Source organism: Trachinotus anak, unplaced genomic scaffold (genome assembly GCF_046630095.1).
Source record: "Trachinotus anak isolate AG129_WGS33_773 ecotype Australia unplaced genomic scaffold, CSIRO_AGI_Tana_v1 ptg000007l, whole genome shotgun sequence".
Taxonomy (NCBI): domain Eukaryota; kingdom Metazoa; phylum Chordata; class Actinopteri; order Carangiformes; family Carangidae; genus Trachinotus; species Trachinotus anak.
Genome location: NW_027273858.1, coordinates 25,450,604 through 25,475,616, shown reverse-complemented (window position 1 = coordinate 25,475,616; position 25,013 = coordinate 25,450,604). Strand labels below are relative to the sequence as shown.

Genomic DNA, 25,013 nt, shown 5'->3' with positions numbered 1-25,013 from the left:
AGCTGTGACTTCATCACTTAAACAGCTGGAGATTAATCACTGATATCAACACTGATGACTGAAACAATCAGTTTCATCAGTCAGTCAATTTATTAGTTGATTGAAGGAAGATCATTGATTAATGGTTGTGATATTTGATGGTGAGTATTTGCTGCTTTTGTTTCATGTCACTTTTTGATGATGTCACTTTGTGCTGTGGATGTTGTGATGAGTTGAGTTTCCAGATGTTTCCAGATGTTTCCAGATGTTTATAGATAGGACAGGTAACTGTCACAGGTGTAACAGTTGATCCTGATGGTTTTAAAGGTTCAGTGCGCACGCACACACACACACACACACACACACACACACACACACACTGTTATATTTAGAAAATTTGTGTTGAATTATTCTTTAAAGGATTATTGCTGCTCCTCACGTCACACTGTCTGAGAAGCTTGCTCGTCCCCCAGAGTGCTGTCTGTTTCCGACACACACTCATCAGTTCAGTGTCAGTGTTGGAAACACACACACACACACATGTGCAAGTTTGTGCATGCTGCCGATGCTGTAGCACGTGCACACTCAAATTCATGTAAACAAATATTTAATGTGATGTGGATCAGGCTCTAAACGATGATGAAGGGAGATGAAGAGCCTCATGCTGCATGATGTCACAGTTTCAGGTGGACCACAGAACTGAGGTTTGTCCTCCCTTTGTAACAGAGGTGAGGACTGGACCGTGTGGGCTTCTTGAGACATCTCTGCAGCAGCAGTCTGGGTGAAAACGCCAAGCTCCTATTTTTAGTGGCGTTGTCTTCACAGCCTCGATGTAAATACACAACAGTGGAGCTTGGACACGTGACGACAAACTCAGTTCTTCTGCTGACTGAGACCAGATGGGTGTGAACAGACACAGGCTGCTCTCTGTGGTGCTTTATATGAATATGTGTTATTACATCATCACTCTGGGTCACATGACATCAGGCAGATAAGATGACAAAAGGCTGTCTGTTTGTTGGCAGACTGTCCTGTAACAAACCAGCTTACAGGACGTCTGTCAGCAGGTTATTATGACTATAGTTAGGTTTTGTTGCTAGGTCACATCTAGTGGTCGTAGTAATGATGACAAGAGCAATAGGAAAAGTGCGGTGTTTATAGAGCGACAAAGTCCACGTCAGGAGGAGACTGGGGTGGATGGATGGGTCAACAAAACACAGGAATATGACACAGGAGAGCGGTGTTCGATTCCCATGTGAAAGTAGCAGTTTATGTTGTTTCTATTATCCATGACTGTTTGTTGTTATTATTGTAACCATGACAACAAAGATCATCTAATGTCTACTTATTTTAACCCAAATTGCCATCTTTTCCTAAACCTAACTAAGCCATGACCGTTATTATAGTAACCATGGCAACCAAGGTAGGTACACCACTTTCAACACAGTCAGCGTGTTTATTATTGTTACCTTGACAACCAAGGTTCGGTATGCCTGCTGCTGTGGGGAAGCTATTTCAGGAGACACTCTTATGGGTTAGTGGTGTTGTGCACAGGTAGGGGCAGTTTGGTTATTGGCGTATAATATTAATGATTATCAGTGATAATCACCAATATATATAGAGATGTTTACTACAAGTAGTAACCTCGGGGCACCACCCTGTCACCAGGGACCAATAACCAAATTGATGGCTCAAAATGCAGTCTCAGAAGGTTGGTTGAAGGGTAAATTCAAGCACTGACTGTCGTGAATCCAGCTGTTATCACAAATATTGTCACAATAATCACAGACAACGACTAGTTAAATTATAACATGATTTATTAATAAGGGTAATAATTATTCAAAATAACATTACTTGATATTAAACTGATTATAATTCAACTATAACTAAAACAAACATTGGTTAGTAACTAGATGATTACAGGTGAAACACATATGTAACAGTCGTGTGTACTTGAACTTGCTACGTAGTAACCTAGAAAACCAAGGACCAAGAAAAGTATTTTACTAACAGAGTGAGGACATTTTGGGAAAGTGAGGACATTTTGGCCGGTCCTCACTTTTTGAGACACCTTAAAATCACATTTTGAGGGTTAAGACTTGGTTTTAGAGTTATGGTTAGAATTAGGTTTAGGTTTAGGTTAAGGTTAGGGTCAGGGTTAGGGTTAGGCACTCAGTTGTGATGGTTGAGGTTAGGGTAAGGGGCTAGGGAATGCATTATGTCAATGAGTGTCCTCACAAAGATGGAAGTACAAGTATGTGTGTGTGTGTGTGTGTGTGTGTTTGGTGTGTGTGTGTGAGGGAGAGAGAGAGAGAGAGGGGGAGAGAGAGAAGATGGTGACGAAATCACGTTAGTGATGTGTCAGTAGGAGCCAAGATGGCAGCAGCGTGACGCGAGTGATGTCGTCGCTAGAGCCAAGATGGCGGCTGGCCGCAGAGTGTGAATGGCGTGAACAACGAGAACATGGGAGGGGCCCTTGAGCTTTACGTGTTATGACGCGATGACACCCTAGGGCAGCCTGAATGTGAGAGAGGTGTAGATGAGATGTGTGATTGGGAGAAAAGAGGGAGAATAAAGGTGAAGAGAGGAAGAGTCCACAAGCGATCATCACCACAGTTAATAATCACCACAATATCACTACACAATAACAGAGCCAGCGAACCGGAGCTCGTCTGGTCGGATATTGGTCCTTTAACTAGTGATTAAGCTGATCGCAGTGAATGATCTAAAACAACAAGATATGCAGCAGGTATAAGTTAAATTACAAATACAACACGCCACACTGATCGTGTCTCTGCCCAGACATCAGCCTCTTACTGTGAAGTGCTCTGGTCCTTCAGAGTTAGAACAGAAAGTCTCTGGGTCTCCACAGCTCGGTCCTTGGCTGGGAGCTCGGCGGGTCATGTCCCACTCTCCTGGCGATGACTGTGATGAGTTCCTTGGCGGCAGCGGGAAGATCACAGATGAGGAACGGTGAACTTTGTTTGGTCCTTAACAAAGTCGGCGCTCATCCTCACAGAACATAAAATCAGCTGATTGCACAGCGATATACGCATAGACTGTATATAAAAATGGACGTCGACGCTGGATCTGGAAAATGAAGCCAATACGGAAGTGCCTTAAACCTGCATTCTATCCAATGACCATCAGGGGGCGACACCACTGGTTGCAAAAAGAAGTCGGATTGTATGGAAGTCGATGAGAAAATGACCCTACCTCTCACTTGGTTTATGACCCCAGTAAACGTTTTCATAACGAGTTTATGGTCTCAATCGCTAGTTTCAACTCTTCTTCAATACAACATGATGTTCATTTTTAAAATTATAGTCCCATTTAATTTAAAATAGACGATAAAGTAGGGTATGCATTGGGGCGTGGCTAACGTATGATTGACACATTTTGGCTTGTCAATCAAGAGCAGTCCCTTTTAACTATTAACTAAAAGTACTTTAACACTTTGTAATAAAGTTTACCTTGACTTATGGAAAATGACTTCAGATTCAGCAGCGCTGCGTAGCGGAAAGACTGACCCCTTTGTTCAAACGGTCGACCAACTCTGGCTCAGGCTAATGGAGGGACATGTAAGCCTCTCCATTGTTCTCTTCAGGATTCATGGCTTGAGACTCAGTTTTTTGGAGGGACATGTAGGCTCCTCCATTGCTCTTTTCAGAACCCATGGCTTGAGATTCCAACAGTGGTTAGTGGACTGGTTAAAGGATTGGTTGGAGGACTGGTTGAAGGAATGGTTAGAGGACTTGTTGGTGAGCTGGTTGAAGGACTGGTTGAGGACTGGTTGGTGAACTGGTTGAAGGACTGGTTGGACGACTGGTTGAAGGACTGGTTGGAGACTGGTTGGTGGACTCGTTGGATGACTGGTTGGAGGATTGGTTGATGGACTGGTTAGAGGACTAGTAGGAGGACTGGTTGAAGGACTGGTTGGTTGACTGGTTGGAGGCTGGCTGGAAGACTAGTTGGAGGACTGGTTGGTGGACTGGTTGAGGACTGGTTGAAGGACTGGTTGGAGAACTGGTTGGAGGATTGGTTGAAGGACTGGTTGGTGGACTGGTTAGAGGACTGGTTGGAGACTGGTTGGAGGACTGGTTGGTGGACTGGTTGGGGACTGATTGGAGACTGGTTGAAAGATTAGTTGGGGGACCGGTGGAAGGACTGGTCGGTGGAATGGTTGGAGGACTGGTTAGAGGAATGGTTGGAGGACTGGTTGGAGGACTTGTTGGAGACTGGTTGGTGGACTGGTTAAAGGCCTGGTTGGAGGACTAGTTGAAGGATTGTTTAGAGGACTGGTTAGAGGACTGGTTGGAGGACTTGTTGGAGACTGGTTGGTGACACAAAACAATTGTAACTCAATGTCTAATTTATCTGGAGCTTTCAGCTGTCTGTCAGAGTCTTCATGAGTCATGTGATTTTGTGTGATATTCTTGTCATGAAAAATGTCAAAATGAACACATGATAACTGGTCATGTGACCTGTGTGTGTTTATCTCACCTGTGAGCCTGAATGACCGGGTGAGATGTCGGTGGCTGTCAGTGAACGTTCTGATGATAAACTACGGATCTCAGATCAGCAACAACGCACTCAATAGATCAATCATCATTTATCACTCTACAGCTCTGCAGTAGAATTGATCAGTTCTATAATGATCAATCAGACTGTATCACGTCAGAGGACACAGCTGATCTTCAGTCAGAACGGTCTGTGCAGCTGCAGCTTTCAGGAATAAACCTCTGCAATCAGTGTGTGTGTGTGTGTGTGTGTGTGTGTGTGTGTGTGTGTGTGTGTGTGTGTGTGTGTGTGTGCATACGTGAGTCCGTGCGTGTGTGGCCTGTGATGCTCAGCAGAGCAGGAGAACAAACAGGTAGTGAAAGGCAGGGAGGGCATGTATCCCCCGGTCACCCCCATGAAAGTGTGTATGTATGTGCATCTGTGTGTGTGTGATCATGAGTGTATTTACCATCCTTCCCCTCCTGGCCTGCAGTCCATCTGTCACTCCAAGAATGCTCACTAGACATGTCAGAGACTGCAGGGTGTTTGTGTGTGTGTGTGTGTGTGTGTGTGTGTGTGTGTGTGTGTGTGTGTGTGTGTGTGGAGGGAGGCAGGGGTCTCTGTCATGTCGTATCACATCATTTCCTGTTAAAGAATCCCACCAGCAGGAAAAATCCAAATTCTGAGACAGATGAGACAGAAACCAGAGACACATCATCATCATCATCCTCAGCAGGAGGAGGATGGTTACTCTCTAAATGAAGCCTTCACAGTGTGACTAGCTTGTCAGGGAAACACAGGTGATCAGAAACGATGATTGTGATGTCATACAGATGTGAGGTGTTAGAGTTGTAAATGGATTCACACTAACACTGAATTCTCAATCATTTTGTGAACGATGTAGAGTCAGTGCTCTGTTGATCCGTAGCAGCTCTGCAGCCTCAGTTGATAATACTTAAAGATGAGATAACTGCATTTACAACAATAAACAGCTGGACCTTTGTCCTTCAGTGAATCCACAATGGTTCCTTTGTGAACAGGTAACAGAGAACAGTTAACAGTAAACTGTAAACAATTAACAGTGAACTGTAAACTGTTAACAGTGAACACTAAATGTTGAACAGTAAACAGTAAGCTGTAAAAAATGTACAGTTAACAGTAAACTGTTAACAATTACCAATGAACAGAAATCTGTGAACAGAGAACAGTTAACTGTTAACAATTAATAGTTAGCAGTTAACAGTTAACAGTAAACTGTAAACAATTAACAGTGAACTGTAAACAGTTAAACATAAACTGTTAACAATCAACAGTGAATAGAAAACAGTGAACAGGTAACATTGAACAGTAAACAGTTAGCAGTTAACAGTTAACAGTAAACTGTTAACAATTACCAGTGAACAGAAAACAGTGAACAGTTAACAGTAAGCTGTAAACAATTAACAGTTAACAGTGAACTGTAAACAGTTAGCAGTAAACTGTTAACAATTAAAAGTGAACTGTTCACAGTTAATAGTGAACACTAAAAGGTAAACAGTAAAATGTAAATAATTAACAGTTAACAGTAGACTGTTAACAATTACCAGTGAGCAGTAAATTGTAAACAATTAACATTTAACACTTAAAAGATAACAGTTAACACTGAACAATAAACAGTAAGCTGTAAACAATTAACAGTTAACAGTGAACACTAAAAGGTAAACAGTAAACTGTAAGCTGATAATAGTTAACAGTAAACTGTAAACAATTAACAGTGTACAGAGAACAGAGAAGTGAACAGAGAACACTAAACAGTGAACAGAGAACAGTTATCAGAGAACAGTGAACAATTAACAGTTAGCAGTGAACAGTAAACAGTAAACTGTTAACAATTACCAGTGAACAGTTAACATTGAACAATTAACAGTTAACATAGAACAGAAAACAGTGAACAGTGAACTGTAAACAGTTAACAGTAAACTGTTAACAATTAACAGTGAACAGTTAATAATTAACTGTAAACTGTAAACAGTTAACAGTGAACAAAGAACAGAGAAGTGAACAGAAAACACTAATCAGTGAACAGAGAACAGTTATCAGTAAACTGTAAACAATAGTGAACAGTCAGCAGTGAATGGAGAACAGTAGATTGTGAACAATTAACAGTGAACAGTAAACAGTAAGCATTGAACAGAGAACAATAAATTGTCAACAGTAAACAGTGAACATGTGCAGTATACAGTGGGGTACTTCCGGGATGAACTCTTCTCCTTCCAGACAGACTCTCACAATAGTATGATGTCATTTTAAACGATTGTAACTGATTGTCGAGGTAAGTGTAAATATACTTCCAGCCCCTTTTCAGAGTTTCTTTTCATTTTTATGTGGTAAAATATCTATCTAGAATTAGGTTATGGTTAGGATTGGGTTTACACATTCAGTTGTGATGGTTAAGGTTTGGCTAAGGGATTAAGGAGTGATGTAAAATATCAGGGAGGGCCCTACAAATACAGTAAGATGTATGTGTGTGTGTCTGTGTGTGTGCCTAAATTTGACACCTCCCACTGTGTTTCCTCTTTGTTCAGGAGGAAGAAGAACTCTGAATAAGTTTATTATTATGCATTGTCCTCCACTGCACTGATTTCTCCTCAGTGTGGGGACACGTCCACACTCACACACACAAGCGCAAACAACCTCACACACATATGGAGATTAAGGCTTAAATTTCATATTACCTAGCAGCGTAATGGCGAGGCAAGCTACACACAAGGTGTCGGATTTCGTCAATGTCTGGGAGGTTTGTGCGTGTGTGTGTGTATGTGTTTTACTACAGTCTACTACTAGTAAAATCATTTTGGACCTTTGCTCTTTGCTTCACCCTTTTGCTGAGCTAGATGTGTAGCACAAAGTGGTGTGAACATGTAGTGGCTGTGGTTGTGTGTCTGTGCAGTAGTATGTACAATACCATTCGACCCTGTCTTGAACTTTGTGGATCCTGTAGTTTTCACTGATTTGTTGGTCTGACTTGTTGGTCTTGAACTGGAACTTGTTGTTCTTCAAGCAGAACTTGTTGGTCCTGAACTGGAACTTGATCTTGAACTGGAACTTGTTGGTCCTGAACTGGAACTTGTTGGTCCTTACCTGGAACCTGTTTGTCTTGAAGCAGAACGTCTTGGTCTTGAACTGGAACTTGTTGGTCTTGAAGCAGAAATTGTTGGTCTTGAAGCAGAACTTGACTCTTGACTTTGTATCCAAGTCTTGGGACCTTGTTGTCATACACAGTTGTATGAAATAAAATAATGGATGAATTGACTCCTGTTATTCTCTGTGTAACTGTCACATCCTGAATTATGTTCTCAGTACTGTCCTGTGGTTCCAATACAGAACTCTCTTTATTTGCTCTCTCAATGCAAATGCAAGCTGTAGAAGGACTTTGTCTAATTACAGAATAATTATTTAGATAACCATTTATTTAAATAATATCTGATCATAGATTCAGATAGAGCAGTAAGTACAATCATTCAAGTTCCTCCTTTGTCACATGAACGTGGTCATTGAGGTGATGATGCTAATTTGTTGACCACAGATCTGTTGCCTTAAACACCAGTATCCACCACAGTATGTAGTCTTGGATTAGACTGTTCTTATGTAGAGACAGTGGTTTTAACTTACCTAACTACATCTACCTTTACATTAGCAGCTACATGTCCACCCACAAGGACATGAGAGAAGAATTAGCTTGAGAGTTAATTTTATACCATGTGACATTTATTGACATGTCACCGTTAATTACCATCTTCAGTGGCTGTTGGTATGTGTGAACAGCCAGTTTATGTGAAGAAAGACAGCGATGATGAATGTCTGAAACCTGATTGGATGTTTAGAAAAGCTTCAAGGTTACAAAAATAGAAATGTCACTGATCAAAACTGATTTCAAATCCAACTGGGTATTCAACCAGCGAACAGCAAAGCCAATAAATCACCCTGCATTCACAGACCAGCCCCACACACACTAACACACTCACACACACTAACAAACTCTTACAGGAGTATGGAGGAAAATCAATGTTAATTGACCGTGGCTGTGTTTTAAGCAGACATCTCACTGGATGAAAATGATAAATGTCCTGGTGTGGAACCCTCAGGACGTTCTCTAGTCTCTTCAGCTGAACTGGCCCCTGGGTTCGTCCTGACACCAGATCTGCACATGCAAAAACTATTGAGCGCTGGAGCTTTTTCTTGTCAGTGTGTAATTCTCTGAGGAAATTACTGAGGAACTGAACCCCCCTGTGACTGAGATCTGCCTTCAGTGACCACAGACACACAACTCTCTGAAGGGTTACCTCTGACCTTTTGGCATTTTTCAGTTTTTATTGCAGGTCATTCATTGAGAGAGAAAACATACACATTTATCCCTGTTTTTGAATCTGCTCCCATTTTAATTTCCTGCTGTCAATTTATTGTGAAACATGTAGTAAGTTAGAAGGTTTATTGACAGTATCCTGACAGCGACCAAAACATGTAGAAAGGATTGGAAATAATTAGTGAATTAAATTAAGTGAAGTTTTAAAACAGAAACTTGGTGTGCCATAACTGTTGATATTGTACTGATTAAATTAGTGAAGCTGAAATTTATGTATTGAATACCACCACCACCACTACCACCACCACCACCCACCACCATCACCACCACCCTGTTTTGCCCACAGTACTCTACAAAGAGGACACACACACACCTCTGCAATGACACCAGATTATTTGTAGTTGATTCTAAAACAGTGGAATTCCTCTTTAACACCAGCAATGGTGCCTTCACAACCCCCCACCGACCTGCAGCCAGCACCAACAGAGTGTGTGTGTGTATATGTGTGTGTGTAATGGGGGCACACTATTTAGAATAATTCTGTAACTCAGGCAAATCAGCAATTTTTTCACCAGTGGGAAGACCCTCCTCCCCCTGCTGCCATGGCAACCAGTGAACTCCAGTCAACCGTCAGTGGAGTTTGTGTGCATATATGTGTGTGTGTGTGTGTGTGTGTGTGTGTATGTGTTTGTGCAGTGGTGTGTGTTTTACAAAAAGGAAGAAGTCGCTGTAAAAGAAAACACACTGTGTCCACTTTATATTAGCTCACTGAGCAGGTCGGCTTCATCTGGACACGCCTGCCTCCAGTGTCCCTCTCTGTCTCACACTTCATCCCTCCTGATAGCTCACTGCAGCGCTAGCTGTGCATCAGCACTAGTTTACATAAACTGAATTATTTACATGGTGGAAAATTATTCACTGTTATACGGACTTGTTACAACCAGAGGGTAGAATAAATGAAGTAAGGTGAGACACTACAGCATCAGTCTGTATCACTATATCAGTTTATAGCAGTGAAAAGAGAAAGTGAGATACACCTTCACTGATCTCAGAGGGAAACTCAGGTGTTGCAGCAGGACAACATGTTGTCATGATGGTAGATATGGTGGAAAAAAACTGCAGCACCTCCTTTATTCCTGTTTGTTTGCAGGCCAGTCTTGCTCCATCCGATATGGCGGTGACTTTGACGTATGATCCAGCAGCCAATGTGGTGTGTACATATATATGTCTATGGGTACAGAGGCCTGGAGTGCCCAAAACACAGGAAGTTATGGGCTATGGTTAGGAGGAGGATGATGATGATAATGATGATCAGTATGATGATGATGGTGATGAGGATGAGGATGATGAGGGTGATGATGATGGTGATGGTGATAAGGATGATGATGATGAGGGTGATGATGATGGTGATGAGGATGATGATAAGGAGGGTAATGATGATGATGATGCTGATGATGAGGAAGAAGATGATGATGATTCTTTGATATAACCCTCCACCACACACACACACACACACACACACACACACACACACACACACACTCCTATATGTCTGTATAGTTGCAGGAATAGCTGAAAACACAGAGCAGAGAGAGGAGGAAGCTGCTGATGGTGCTACAGATAATCCAGAGTACAGTCATACAGTCATACAGTACACACAGTACACACACACACACACACACACACACACACACACACACACACAGAGTGATGCCATGATGAGTGGATCATGTTGGAGCAGAGAATAAAAGGAACATTATAAGAATGTATGTGTGTGTGTGTGTGTGTGTGTGTGTGTGTGTGTGTGTGTGTGTGTGTGTGTGATGGGATTAATATCAGGCCATCTGTTTATGTGGACACTGATGTCATGTATATGATGAGAGTACAGGCTAATGTGTAGGGTTTGTATCGATGTTTTTGTGTGTGTGTGTGTGTGTGTGTATGTGCGTGTGTGTGTGTGTGTGTGTGTGTGTGTGTGTGGACAATATGTGTTGTAGTCCGGTGTGTTAACATGTATGGGCGGGGCTTTGTGATCTCTACAGACAATAATGGTCTAAAGAGGATAAGTGGTCCCTGTGAATTGGGCACATGTAATCCTGCTGCTGCTCAGAGGGAGGAGGGTGCAGATCTGATGGTATTAACAGGACTGTGGGACACAGCAGGACACAAAGGGTCAGAGACCTGATGCAGGACCTGAGGTCCACTTCATGTCATCTGGGTCCAGAAGTCTTCAACAGGAAACGTTACATTAGTGACAATATCAGTCAATGTGTGTTTGATCACTGCAGTCACATGGAGGACTGAACAGTGACATCATAACATCTGGATAAGAACAGCTGTAACACAACAGGAGGAAACAACATGGACTACTGCAGCTGACTGAGAGACCTGGGTCGTCTCTGGATATCAGAGGTCACAGATTCTGAAGGGGTCAGAGGTCACATAGGGTCTGAAGGGGCCAGAGGTCCTGAAGGGATCAAAGATCACAGAGGTGCTGAAGGGGTCAGAGGTTCTTAAGGGGTCAGAGGTCAGAGAGATTCTGAAGGGATAACAGGTTCTTGCCTGGGACTGTGTTTGACAAGGTTACACATATAGTGACAGCCTCACACTGTTTGTGTGTCTGTGTAGCTGATCTGATGCTGTCATCAGTTGTATCTTCTCCCTGTCTCTCGTCTTCTGCATCATGCACATTAGTGAATCTACACACTATCCACACACTCAGCTGTAAAAAGACTGTATAGGTCAGCTCAGGTCTTCATCTGATTTCTTGCTGCCCACGTTTGCTGCTTCACAGATTAAATGCCAGTATTACCATGTAACCTTTAGCTGGGGAGTGACACGCACGCACGCATGCACGCACGCACGCACACACGCAACATCTGCGACAGACAGCTCGTTCAAGGATCCATTTCCTGTACATAACTCCCTCTGTGGTTCTTCATGTTTTCAGTTTATACACGCTGCCTGTTGAGCCTGTGGTAATGTGGACTTGTGGAGATTTTTTTCTTTTTGAGGGGAGGGGGAGAGTGTCGGTGCGAAAAGCCTGTCACAGTGGAGAGGAGGCAGGCTGAGTAACCGTCATGTCCTTGTCTCCTGGTTTTTGCTGGTTCCACTGATGGAGAACGTCTAGCTGGAGATGTTCTGCTCATTTTGTCTGTTCTCCTCCTAAAGATAAAAACTATTAGACACATCAGATGATAAGTCCAGGTCCAGGTCTAGTAAAATGTTGGTTCCATCAGTCAGTACTGGATTTAGACATAGATAAAACACAGTGTAACTCCAAACCTTCACATATTCACCTCAGAAATTATGCATTAAACTCCAGAGGCCTCATGTATAAAGCCTTGTGTAAGACTGAATTGTATGAAGCTGGAAGCTGGTCCTCTCCTCAGAGCCTGAAAAAGGATGACAAAAGCAAAAAACTGGAGTAGGAGAGTGAGGTTGACGCAGTCAGTGCTGTGGGGTCAGGGGGCCACCCAGGTAATGAAATAAAAGTTTAATTAAAGTGGTTGGACATCAAGGTCAACATGAAGGCTTCTGCCCACCGCCCCAGTGTGGTCAGAACAGGGGAAGGGGACACTGTTTTAACAGACTGAGCTGCAGACCCAGAGTGGAGGACAGACCTGGACCCTTCATTCCTTTCCTGGTCTTCCTCCTCTGGTCTTCCTTTTTTCCTTGCTTGTTTTTCTCCTTGTTTCTTTAGATGGTTCTGCAGATGTTAGGAGTCATCATGAAGACAGTCAGTTTATTCACACTGATGACAGCACGAGGTTCACAGGAAGTCTTTGCGTGCTCCCCCTGGAGTCGTGCTCCCCCTACCTGCTGACCTGAGGTTGAAGATGAGGGTCAGTACATGCTGATTGGAGGATGAAGGTGAGGGTCAGTACCTGCGGATCAGAGGATGTACCTGCTGATCAGAGGATGAAGATGAGGGTCAATACCTGCTCATCAGAGGATGAAGATGAGGGTCGGCCAGGTGGTTTGGATTGAGACAGATTCAGAAGGTTTAGCAAAAGACCATCTGCTACTCTGCTGCTGTGGAAGTGTTATCTCAGGTGGGTCTCCTATGGGTCGTGTAATGGGAAATTTTGGTATAACTCATGTGTGCCTATTCAAAACGGTGTAACCAAAAACTGTGTGTCTATTTCTGATGAAGTTTTGAAGTGACCTATGTATACCTTTTGTGGTTGTGTAAGAGACCTCTGTGTGAACTGATGAAGAACACATGTAGACAATATATGTGGATGCTTTTGCCCTTCTTTTAATGATAAGTGCTGCTCATTTGACCCCTGTGGAGACTGTGAGTTACAGTGACATTGTGTTGGGGGAGAGGCAAGCAGGTGAAGACTCAGGCCTGAGACAATCCCGTGAGAGAGAGTATCGTATTTTGTCTATTTGGCATCTGTTTTTGGAACTATAAGACTGTGGCCCTGGGAAACATCTTCAGGCCACTCACTCACTGACTGTACTGCTGTTCGGTTGTGTTTGTGTGACTCCATTCATGAATGTTTATTAAAACTCAAGAAAGACAGCTGACGTGTGAAGATCTTCTTTTTCAATTCTTTATTGAACAAGGTAATATTTTTGCCACCACAAATTTGGTGACCACGAAGGGACTCCATCCGTGAGCGGATTCTGGAACCTCTGGACCGAGAGTGTTAGAACGCGTGCGTGCCAAGGGCCAGGCTCTTGGAAAACCTCTAACTCCCCAGAAAAGGAAGGTTGATTGGAGGGCCTGACGTCTGGAAAAGCGGAGTCCTCTCACTGTTGGGGTCCCACGAACTCGGTGGCTGCAAACGCCTCGCTGCTTTTCTGAGAGTTTTTTTTGTGGTGTAGACCTAGGTAGTGAAAGGCCTGACTGTGCAGAGGCTTCGCTCCTCTACCTACTAATTAAAAATAGAGTCGGCAGACTTTTTCCTGGGGAAAAAATTAAAAAGGGTGTTTGAGGGAGCGGACTTGCCTGGTGCAGTGAAACCGGGCGCCTAGATTGGGAATCTAGGAGCCTAGATCTGGGATCTAGGGGGTAAGTTGGAGGGCCTTTAAGCCTCTAAAAAGGGAGAAGAGGAGGATTTTGTTTCCTTTTTTTCTTTGTTTTGTTTCGGCTTAACATTTTTGACTGTCTAAGGAGAATTTAATTCAATTTGCTAAAGAAATTAATTTAAGAGTAAAAAAAAAAAAAAAAATCCAAATTTAGAGGTGATACTTTTATTATTAAAATACAATTAATGGTAAGTAAAAGTAAAAGAATCAAAATTTGATTATTAAAAGATTGCAAAAACGCCTGAGAGAATATAGTCATGGGATCAGAACAAAGTAAACCCTTTGAGGGACCAGATTATAATGCCCCAAATGTGAAGTACATGACAGTTAACTATGGAAAAGAAGCCAAAGCCCAATTAGATCTGTGGGTCAGAGAATGTAGTTTTCCAAGAACAGGCAGCCTGAGTGTGAAACAACTCAAGGGTTTGCGTGTGTTACTTAAACATAGAGAAGAAATGCATCAAAAAACTAGAAGCAAGAAGGGAAGTGAGCCAGATTGGAAAGCTTTTGACATGTGGATGGGTGAGGCAAAGCGTAGGCAGACCCCCAAAGAAACCGCGCCCCAGTGTGCGAAGCTGGATCCGGACCTGGACTCCTCTCCACCGCCACGACCACCTCAACAGCGACCTCCCCTACCTCCACCTCCATCTACACCGGACCGGCTCCTTTCTCTCCGGGAAGGAACTGTGCCCCCGCCCTATGCTGGCCCCCTCCCCAAGCCAGAACTGCACTTCGAGGATGCTGGGGCTGCTGCCTCCGCACCACAGTATGACTATGGCACTGCTGCTTCATACTCCTCACCGGAATCTCCGATAAAGAGTGAACTGCTGCCAAGATCTCCTTTTAACGACATGTTAAGAGGGAACCTCACGGGGACAGGACAAGGCGGCCCAGCACCACGACACAGGAGGCGTGAGGTGACACCACATCTCTATCCCGACCTCAGCTCCATGACCCGTTTGGGCCTAGAGTATAGGAACAAAACAGAGACCGGCAGGGAGGAGGCAGAGGCCGAAGGAGAACTGATTGCCCCCATGATTGAAGTGGCAGCGGGAAATGGTGAGATACAGCTGTGAATTTGGTAAACTACAGCCTAAACTAAGCGGTAGGTATCAGAAAACAGTGGGTGTGGGTGGGAAACCTTTCTTAGAACGATACACGGCTCCGCTGAAATGCATTGATCCTGATTTTGGGGAAACGTTCAAACACTCTTTTCTTATCTCTGACAGATGTCCAGTTAATTTGTTGGGGAGGGATCTTATGTGTTTGCTGGGTTTTTCTTTAACTTGCACACTGGATGGGGTACACGTAGAGAGAAAAGTAGAAGAAAAATACCAATGTTTTCATCACCCAGATACAGAGGTCAGTGTAGACTGGGAGGTAACTCTCCCCTCTTCTGTTTTGATATTTTGATGGATGTTTATTAAAACTCAAGAAAGACAGCTGATGCGTGAAGATCTTCTTTTTCAATTCTTTATTGAACAAGGTAATATTTTTGCCACCGCAGACGTATCAGAGGTAGTTGGTGGTCCAGGTTGGAAACTGGTTGGAGAATATAGTTCAGTTCAAATGTACAAATTCACAGCGGGGTCCAGAAATCTGTGCTTTGTTTTGGATATAAAAGACATATGGTGGTGTCTTTAACAGTTTTAACTTCAGAATATTTTTCGCTTTAATGATAACATGAACTGAAGCTGCAGGGACTCATGATAACCATGGTCCTCCATCATGACCTGACCTCTACAGAGCTTCAGGGGGACTGAGGAGACTGTGAAGGACAGTCCATGATGGTCAGGAATCCCTGGTCTGTGGTCTTCAAGGGTGGAACATGTCTCTGAAGATGGAGGTGGAGTCAGCTCAGTGCAGGGGCCCCCCCAGACCTGAATCATTCCCCACCATGTTTGACTGCAGCATTCTCTGTACATACACTTCCTGTTACTGTCAAACATCCACACTGAGATTCATCAGTAAACCTTATCCAGTCCTCCACTCTGACTGTTAGTGTTTCTGAGAAGTGGTCATGCTCCTGATCCTGAATCCACTACAAGACAGCTGTCCTCTGACAGGACTTGATGAAGTTGTTTTTCTATTGCTCAGGGAACTGAGCTCATTGTACAAATCTTCTGATTGTCTGGTCGCTTCTGGTCTAATCCAGATACACGAACTGCCCCCATAGACACCTTGAGTCCAGATGATCAGACTCTGAGATCTTCTTCTCCTAGAATAACAATCTGACTTCTGACACCTTCACTTATCTCTGATGCAATTTTTTCCACCATCACAATAATCATCTGGAAACTAGAGGCACAGTCACACAGTGGAACTCTGGCTGCAGATAGAGTCATTTGAACGAGCCTTTGATTCACCTGAGAGTCACCTGAAGGAATCTGACCTTCAGTACTGAGGAGTTTGAATCAGCTTCAGTTTGATGACTGATCTAGAATCCGTCTCAGTCTTTCCACTGAATGATGATTAGCTTTGAATCTGACAGAGGTGATAACATCAGCACTGATCATAGAGCTGGAGCCAGGATTAGAGAAGCTTAGCATTAACAGCTGTCCTGTGTCTGTGCAGTCTCCAAAGCTCATTAACACTAACACAAATCAACACTACACTAACTAACACTGACACTAATTAAAACACTGTCTGATCTGTTTAGTCTGTACTTTAGTGGTTTTAGTGGGTTTAGCAACTGTAACAGTTTCTCGCTGAACAGCAGCTGAGTGCAGTGATTATGTGTAGCATTGTGTGTCGAAGTCTTTCCTCATGACGAGGTTTCCAGGTTTGGTGTGACATTGCCTGAAACAGACATGTCTGCACAAATGTTAATGTTAGTAACAGATCAACTGAAACCACAACTAGTCAGTGTGACATTTCTGTTGCTGTATGGGTACAAGTTAAATGTACACATTGTAGTTGGTGTGGACAGGTGTTGGTTCACAGGTGTGGACTGGTGTTGGACCACAGGTGTTGGACCACAGGTGTGGACAGGTGTTGGTTCACAGCTGTGGACAGTTGTTGGTTCACAGGTGTGGACAGGTGTTGGACCACAGGTGTGGACATGCGTTGGTTCACAGGTGTGGATAGATGTTGTGTCCAACAATGACACAGCTGCAGACTGAAATCAGTTGTTTTGTGTTCTGATTCATTTTGTTTAACTGAATTATGATCTGTTATTTTTTATTTTTCCAGTGTGCAGATGTCAATATCCATCATTTTTATATTTTATAGTCTGTTAGGTTGGCCTTCCCTCAGACTCTTTGAAAACTTTGTTGTTTTCTTCTCTAAAGTAAAGCCACACAGTTGACTTTTTACCATGGCTCATCACACTGTGATATCTAAATGAATGGACATCAATGTTGTATTTCTCAACATATATATCTGCCAGGTCCTGGCAGATATGCAGTAACCAATAAGCTGGACTGTAATTCAGTTTATTTTATGGGTACCTGGTTCTTGGCATTTTGGAACCAGTTCTGATCTGGAACTGAGTTTTGGTTCCCAATCCTAGTTAATGGAAGTTAACCCAATAAAAACTGTGATACAACCTTTAAATTATCACCTGCTCACATACTGAATGACAAAGTCCCTTCAGGTCAGTCTGGTCATTGTATTTCCTTGAGAGAACTCGTCAACCTTTGGCCCCATATTAAAGCATAGTCTGTAACATTAGCTGCTGCCAACATTAGCTCACCTCACCTAAATCCTTCATCTGGTTCAAATATAGAACCAAATGAAGGATATAAAATATATAGATTAAAACAACCAAGATGTGAAAATGTGGCTTTTGGACATTTTAATGTGGAAAAGTTGCATAACCTAAAAAAACCCATGAAATAAAATGAAAAACACAAGGTTAAAAATGAGGTTTGTTTTTTAGACACACAGGTGTTGATGTGACAGCAGGACTGTTGTATTTGTTGTTTGTGTCTGACAATGTTCTCTACACGCTGCATGTAAACATGTGCGTGTTCATGTGAACAAATGCTGACATGCTCAGTCGTAGATGGAGGAAAGCCATCTGTCATCTGCATACTGCAGTGTCTTTTCTGCTGCCCCTCAGATCCCTTTAATGATGTGTAGGATTTAGGATTCTCTGTCTTTGTCAGTCTGTTCTGTGGAGCCTCAGCTCTTATGTAATGCTCCTGGTGTTATGTAAGTGTTGGGGGTGGCGGCGACCTGGGTTGGGGGTGGGGGGGTTGATTGTTGCTTCTCTGCCCCTGGAGTGACGAGCTGTCCGTCTCCGCTTGGGTAAATCCACATTGATCTCACACAGCTCTGGGATTTGACCACTGACCGTGTGTGTGTGTGTGTGTGTGTGTGTTTGTGGCAAAAGCTTTGCCTCACATTTGTGTTATGCTCAGAAATGACCAAAATTTGAGGAGTGGTTTATTCCAGATTATTTACAGTGTGTAATTTTATAACTGTGTGTGTTGCTGAAGGTTTTCCTCAGAATCACTTCCAGACTGAGTCAGTGTGCACATTAGAGAAGGGTTTAAGAAGCCCAAGGACATCAGAGGATTGACTCACAGTAATAATAAAAACCAACATATTTTATCTGGTGGGGCCTCACCACACACACATACACACACTCACACACACACACATTCACAGGGTGTTTATATCTGTCCAGGCTTGCACTGAGACATAGAAAAAGTTCTTGTTGGTTGTTGTGGATGATAAGCCAACTGTCTGTGTGACTATGGACCACTCAAAGGAAATGATCAAACTTTATGTCTTTTTAACATGTGTCACGTTAAAGACCGGCTACCAAACATACCGACCATATACCTGACAAACCGACCATACACCAGACATAGCGACTATTTACCAAACACACCGAACATATACCAAACATGCCGACCATTTACCAAACATACTTCAGAATCAGAATCAGAATCAGAATCAGGTTTATTGCCAAGTATGTTTTCACGTACAAGGAATTTGTTCTGGTGAATGGTGCAGAGCGCACCAAAACACCGAGGCAGCCATCTGCGGCGCCATTTAAAAAGGAGGAATGGGGAAAAACAAGTGGAGAGGAGAGGAGAAAAAATAACAGAACCCAAACTATACTCCTGGGGGGGGGGAGGGGGGGGGGGGGTACAGTGTGGGATTCGGGAAAAAAACCTCAGCAACATAGGCATATATAAACAAACACATCTTACAACACAGTGACTCAAGACAATTTGCTCCAGGGGAGGGGGTAAAGGGGGGAGGAGGTGATTCCAGTGCAGACAGGCAGCCAGCCGCAGCCGCTGCCATTTAAGGCGCAGCTATCGGACCCCGCCCGCCGCGCTGGATGGGAGGAAGCGGCGAAGGCGTGGGATGGGGTTGGGTTGTGAGTTGCATATGTACATGTAAGAGGTGTCCGTGAATGTGTGTGTGTGCATAGGCCTGGGGAGTCGCTTCGTCTAGTTCACAATCAGTGCCTCAGTTCGCAGGGTGTCATCGCGATAACACAGCAAGTTGCCATGGAGACATCCTTGATCGGTTCCTGGACGGAGTCAACAATCCACAGGTGTCCGTGGAGGAGGGGGGGGGGGGTAGGAGTAGAAGCGTCTCACTGCAGCGATCTCGTGGGGGAGTTGTTCCAGCACCGGCCTTGGCCAAGGCTGGTGCTGCGGGGGCCGGAACGCAGATTAGATTATGATTGTTTGGGTTAGGGCGAGCAGTCGTATTTCAATAGACACGGCTTACTCTGTTAGTCCATTCTGGTCATCTCCATCCATTCTCCTATTCAAAGCTGCAAGCTTCTCCAAGATGTGACCCATGTTGCGATTTATGACCACAGTCTGAGCATTAACAGCTCCTTCCAAGGTGGTTCCCAAGTTGCGGTTCACAATCACAGTCTGAGTGCTTACAGCTTTACTCACTCCATCAATTATGTCGGGCAGCGTGGGGATTTGGACTGCTGTCACCGTCTTCTGAATTTTCCGATACACCAGGGCAATGCCTAATCCAATCAGCAGAAAGCCTGATATCACAGTTCCGAATATGTAGAGATCTTCGATGTCCTCAACGGAAAGACTCGCCAGGCACACGACCCTCCACTGCTCCCAGGAGTCCCTCATGTAACCAGCGGCGTACGTTCCGCCAGGGCAGACAGGTTCCCCCGAACCCGGGCTTCTCGTCGAGAAGATCCTGTCAATTGCGTTGAGAGACCAGTTGACCAATTCCATGATTTTAGATTTAGAGAGCAGTGCGGGGAGAGGCTTCCAAGGTTTAGACAAGACAGGACGAGACGTGAGATGCAAAGCAGGGAAAAAAAAAGGGAGAGGAGAGAGGGGGAAGATGCGTCCGCCTTCGTTGGGAGCCGGAAGAAGTTACCATATACCTGACAACCCAACCTTATACCAAACATGCTGACCGCATACCAGACAAACCAACCATATAACAAAAATGCAGACCATTTACCAAACATACCAAACATGGACCAGACAAACTGACCATATACCAGACAAATACACACATCAACACACACACCGACACATACACATCACCACACATCAACAAACATCAGAGGAGGGTTGGGTGACAGTGTGATCAAAAAAAGTATTTTACTAACAGTGAGGACATTTTGGGAAAGTGAGGACATTTTGGCTGGTGCTCACTTTTTGAGACACCTTAAAATCACATTTTGAGGGTTAAGACTTGGTTTTAGAGTTATGGTTAGAATTAGGTTTAGGTTAAGGTTAGGGTTAGGGTTAGGCACTCAGTTGTGATGGTTGAGGTTAGGGTAAGGGGCTAGGGAATGCATTGTGTGTGTGTGTGTGTGTATCTGTGAGCACAGTCAGGGACAGAAGTCTGTTCATGTCTCAGACATTTAACTCCACCTACAACACAGTTGTAGCTGTTGAGTTCCGTTCAGATGAGGTGTGTCTGTGTGTCATGTGACAGTGATGACTCCAAAAAGAATCACCACCCAGCTCAGAACAAAACAGTTTATTCTCAGAACACACAGCTGAAAGTGCCTGATGACAGAGATTTATACTAATTAATACTTGATAAAATCAGTGACTAATGACTAAAACAAAAATAATGAAGTTCAGTCTTTAGATGTTCATTGAAAGAGTTTACAGAAGTTTGATGTTTAATATTTATGGTCTGTTGTTGTTCCTTTTAGTAGTTAATTATCTTCTTGGTGTTTCATTATGTGACACAGGTTAGAGGAGTGTGGAGGGGCAGAGCTGTTCAGAGTAATAACATTAAAAAACTAGAATCACTGCCTTGTGGTCGTCTCCCTCCTCCACTCAGACTAGTTTCAGATCCTGTTTATCCAGAGTCAGATCAAATATTAAACATTTGTGTGACATTTTATCATAATTGCTGTATGAAGTCTTGACAAATGGCTAAAATGTTTTTTGTGAGGTCACACTGACCCTGACCTTTGACCTTTCTCCACAACAATCTAACAGTTCAAGTGAACATTTGTGCAAAATTTGAAGAAGTTCCCTCAAGGTGTTACTGAGAGATCATGTGCATGGGAAAGAGACGGGCAGAGAACCGTATATCTCAACTCTGACTATCTAAAGATGTTAATGTGTTTGGTCTAGTTTAGACTCCCCTGCTCCTCTCATCTCTTCTGGGGGGAATGGTCGCTGTTACATCTGACAGGAAGAGGAAGTGTAAAACGTCTTAAAAACAAATGATATGATTCTTCATTCAGTCTGAAAAATAAAAGCAGTTTAAGTCAGTCTGGCATTGTCCTGATCCTCTCCGCACATTCAGCTGATTTTCTGCTCATGTTTCCTTCCTGCTCTCTTCAGCCTGCACCGTGTGAGTCCTCTGAGATCAGAACCAGCAGATCACCAAGCATCAGAAACACAAGCTCAGGGTTAACAACCAGCTGCTGTTAGGTCTTAACGCCCAGGAGGATGGAGGAGTGGTGACGTCACACCCACAGGTGTCATTCATTGGTACAACCATCCTGACCCAAGGGGGTCACATGATCACGTCACATGGTCTCTGACATGAAATAATACATTCATGTTATTAATACAACTGGTTTGATTTTCCAGTTCAGTCAGATTTCATTAATCATATATATTGGTGTGTGTGATTTTATATTGGACTAAAATTACCTCCTTTTTGTGGTTGTGATGATCAACACAACCGACAGGTGTTTGACAGCTGTTGGACAGGTGATGAACAACCCTTTTGACCAAAAAGACACAACATCTCCCTGATGGTTACCCATCGTTCATCCTGTTTTTAATCTGTTTTCTCAGTGGCAGCTCCACGACATGTCAGACTCTCTCTCTGTCTCTCTCTCTCTCTCTCTCTCATTGTTGAAGCAGTGGTGGATTGTGGGAAAGTGGAAATCAAGCGGCTTTGTCAACATTACACTCTTAGTGTCTCTTGTGACATCACCAAATCTATAAGGGACCTGGAGACTGAAGTAGTGGACTGCACTTTGCAGGGCTCTGCAGAGTCCACAGGAAATCCTCAAATTCAAAAAAGCCATACTGGCGGACCTGCTGGGCTCTAAGGTTCAGGGGGTGCTAGTCCGGTCTTCCAGAACACTGCCCTGATGGACTCACCATCAAAGTTATTCTTCAGTTTGGAGAAGAAGAATGGCCAGAGCAGGTTCATCCACGCTCTGTGCTCCACCTCTGGACAGCTGCTGACTGAGGACAGAGAGATCCAGCAGAGAGCGGTGGACTTGGACTCTGACCTGTATAGCAGTGAGTACACTGAGGACGAGGTGACCTTTGACTATTTCTGCAGTGGCCTGCCCAGAGTCTTAGAGGACACCAACAAAAAGCTGGAGGGTCCTTAGACTGCAGAGCATGCAGAGGGGGAGGGCCACTGGGATCAACAGACTCCCTCCAGAGTTTTACAGGGCTTTCTGGTCTGAGCTGAGTGAGGATGTGTTGGAGGTCTTCACTAAAATCAGTTCTGACTCTGTCACCAAAGAGAGGAGACCTCCAGGATACAAAGAACTCGAGACCGGGCTCCCTGGACTACGAACTATTGTCCAAAGTCCTGGCTAACAGACTGAGAAGGTGATGTACCAGGTAATCCACCAGACCCAAACCTACTGTGTGCCCGGCAGGTCCTTTGTTGACAACATGTCACTGACTCAAGACCTTTTGGAAGTCTCTGGTTCATTGGGCTTTGATGCTGGTCTGCTTTATTTGGACCAGGAAAAGGAATTTGACTCGGATGAGCACCATTACCTTTGGAAGGTGTTACACAGGTTCGACCCAGCCCTGGACTCATCGGCAAGATGAAGGTCGTTTATGAAGACACAGAGTCCTGAAGATGAAGGTGGTCTGTGTGAACTTTTAAAGAAACTCAGAGTCTGAGGATTTTCTCTTCACTTTCTACTCAACCAGCATCTTCTTATGTTGGTTTTTGTTTACCTGAGTGTAATGGCAAAAGATCCATGGTCTGAGTTTTTCCTTTAACTCCCTGATTTACTAGTATTTGCCATTGCTATTTGAGTGGTGCAGTTGTCTGACTCAGAGCCTTCCAAAAAGATGAGTCCAAGATGATGATTGTGTTGAAACCTTATTTTAACTTAAATAAATCAGGAAAAAGAAATAAAAAATGTGAAGTACAAATTACTCTATGATGCCAATAATCTGATAGAAGCAATTCAAACTGAGGCCAAGAATGACGTTGATGACTGTGTCCCTATTTCCTCCACTTCCCTACTTATAGTGCCCTCACCACCTGTGGAGGGTGCACACTCAAACACAGAAATAAACACACAAATACCAACAAATAATGCCTACTTAAATATGACTCCTACACTGAGTTTAATACAACTGTCATTTTATCCACCTGTATGCAGATGATGTTTTTGTTATTGTGAAAAATATCTCACTCACCCTCCTTGCCCACCCCCACCCCCCTCCCTCTCCCTTTCCACCTCCCTCCCTCCCTCTGCCCCCCCCCCCCCCCCCCCCCCCCCCCCCGCTGCTGTCACTTTCTGTGAGCACAGTTGTTGTGTTTGGGACTCAGGACCAGGTCTGGTCTGATTCTGACTCGAGCTCTCGGCTGTGAGAGAGAGAATGTCACTGCACATTGGGTTTTCTTCATGTTACACAAGTGCATGCACAAACACACACAGAGCTGACACACACACACACGCACACACACAGCAGACACACGCACACAGCAGATACACACACACACACACAAACACACACAGCAGACACGCGCACACACACACAGCAGACACACACAGTCACAGTGGACTGAGGTTATTTTTAGCTGCACCAGGAAACACAAGATGACTGAATGAGTCTGTGTCAGATTTTGTCATGTTGTGACTGGGTGCTGTCAGACAGTGATGGACAGGTGGGTGAGGCAGGGTGGACTCTGGGGTGACTCCTCCTTTGGTTCTTGTACTTACTGAACTAATTGAGTCTGCAGGCTGAGATCTGTAAGAGAAGGAACTCTCAGGATCTGCTCTGGTTCTGAACTGGTCTGGTCTGCAGTGATGCTCAGCTGTTTCCTCCTGTGTAGAAACAGAAATAACTGAACTTCCTGTCTGATGATGTAACAGGGCCCCCTCCCTTAATTTCATCCACATTTCCTTCACTTGCATCAGATGACAACTGTCCCAGCTACCTGGTACATCAGAGGACTGTGGAGACGAGTCCAGACTGAAGTCCAGAGAGACCTGAATCACAACCATCAAACAGTTTCGGAAGCACAAAGATCTGGACTGGACATGTAGTTTATTTTTTTAAAGATTTTTTTGGGGGTATTTTTGCCATTATTATACAGGACAATAGAGAGTGACAGGAAAGGGGCAGAGAGAGAGGGAATGACACGCAGGAAAGATTCAGGCCAGTCGGTAGTCAAACCGGCACTCGCCTGCTAAAAGCATCAGCTCATGTGGTATGCGCCCTAACCTCTCCGCCATCGGGCTTGCCCACATGTAGTTTATTTTCTCTGACTAAAGGGGGTCTACTGGATCCAGGTCTGAGACTGAACAAGACTCACTGTCATGTTGATGAAACCAATTTGTGACATATAGCATTATCCTGCAGGAAGCAGCCATTAGAAGATGGTGAACTGTGGCTATGAAGGATGAACATGGTCAGCAACAAGACTCAGACACACTGAGACATTCAGACCAGGACTGATTGGTATTAAGGCCCAAAGTGAGTCCAGAAAACAACCCCACACTATCACA

At 43.9% G+C, this 25,013-nt stretch overlaps 1 protein-coding gene across 2 annotated transcripts in view; it reads left to right on the top strand.

Moving 5' to 3' along the window:
* LOC139623378 (sodium/potassium/calcium exchanger 3-like) overlaps window positions 1–25,013 on the top strand; it is a 57,286-nt gene that overhangs the window by 18,661 nt on the left and 13,612 nt on the right. The window lies entirely within an intron of this gene.